The sequence below is a fragment of the Ursus maritimus genome, unplaced genomic scaffold, assembly GCF_017311325.1.
Source record: "Ursus maritimus isolate PB19 unplaced genomic scaffold, ASM1731132v1 scaffold_28, whole genome shotgun sequence".
Lineage (NCBI taxonomy): Eukaryota > Metazoa > Chordata > Mammalia > Carnivora > Ursidae > Ursus > Ursus maritimus.
The window spans coordinates 1,997,753-1,999,472 of record NW_024425341.1 but is presented as its reverse complement, the minus strand read 5'-3'; positions in this window follow the sequence as shown (position 1 = coordinate 1,999,472).

Below are 1,720 nucleotides of genomic sequence, written 5' to 3'. Positions count from 1 at the left end.
CCCAGTTACTGTATGAACTACTACAAAGGTGAAATCATAGAGGACTGACTTAGGGAGGTTTTATTATATTCTTAAAACACATTAAATAGGATTAACATGTAAGTAAATGAGTGATCTTAAGTCCTACCTTTTTATTTGGTCCTTCCACCGATGCACCAAATTGCTATCTGAGTTTTCCATTTTCATGTGAAAAATTTTGGATGCCAACAACTGTAAATATAAAGCGGAATTAATATCATCTTAGAGAGCAACAGAGCTTACATGGCAATATACATAATCAGCGTGGTTAATTCAAAAAGATGAATCTAACCGTAACTCATGATCTCAGTCACAGTAAGCGTGGTAGTACCCACTTAGGAATAAAAAGTATAGACAGTTAAAAAGAGATCGGTGGGTAACAAGTTGAATATGAGTCCACTTTTGTGTGGTTATTAAAAGAACAAAAAGACGCCCTAGCTATAATAAGTAGGTATTGAACACGTTACTATTATCTCCAGTGAAAAATGTGAAAATTGCAATTACTCTATTGCTACGTAGAAAACATATGCATAGGTACCTTTGGGATACTTTGGTTATAAAGAAGAGGAACCTATTCAAGCTTTCTCTTGGTCAGGGCACCTGGGTCAGTTGGGCGTCAGACTCTTGATTTTGGCTCAGTTCATCATCTGAGATGGTGGTGAGATTGAGCCCCACATTGGGCTCCACACACAGCATGGAGTCTGCTTGAGATTCTCCTCTTCTCCCCTCCCCCTCCCCCACTCATGTGCTCTCGCTCTCTCTCTCACTTGCTCTCTCTCTCAAATAAATAAATTAATTAAAATTTTTTTTTAAAAAGCTTTCTCTTGGTAAAGGAGTGTACAGGTGTCTTATGACATCCAAATATTCATGAGGGATCAGAAGCAGAAAACTTCTCAAGAACCAATGAAAGCCTGGTCTCTCTCCCTTGCCTCCATGGACTCTTGCTCTCTTCTCTCTGCAGATCATCTCCCACTCCTTGTTGATCTGCATTCATGTCCCTGAACAACTGCCCTATGCTTCCAGATCTCTTGTGACCGGCATCTGATGCTAAAGGACTCATTCTGTCTGAGCCCCAATTCCAAATAACTGTGGGCAAAAGAGACCCTGGGAGGTATTGTAGAAGTGGGGGGCAATGACTTTACTAGAACTCAACACAAACAATGACATGGCCACTAACATGGGTCACTCTTGCATTCTGCCAACACTGAACTACAATGAGTCAGACTGCTAGGAATTCAAGGATGAGTAATGCCCAGTTCCTGTCCTGAAAGAGGTCAGACTTCAGAAAACAAGACAGAACATCTAAAGAAATTCTTTAAAAGAGGGTAAGTTGAAAGAAGTTTGAAAAAAGCCTTTCGGGTGCCTAGAGGAGGTGATGACTAATTTCACAGAGGAAATTATAGTAGAACAGTCTTGAAGAATGAATATTAAAACTTGCAAAGTACAAGCAGGCAAAAGGTACATTAATTAACTTATATCAAAATTGAGTATTTCTACTCAACAGGAGACAATATGGATAAAGTCTTGACAGAGCCAGGAGGACTTTTGCAATATCTAAAAATGACAAGGATCTAAGGCAAATCAGTATGAAGAAATGATGGGGAAACATTGTGAATAAACAATCACCAGGGGAGAAAACCAAAAGCATCAAGTACCATTCACCCACAATCATTTTGCAACAGCTAGACCAGCAAGTTCAGCA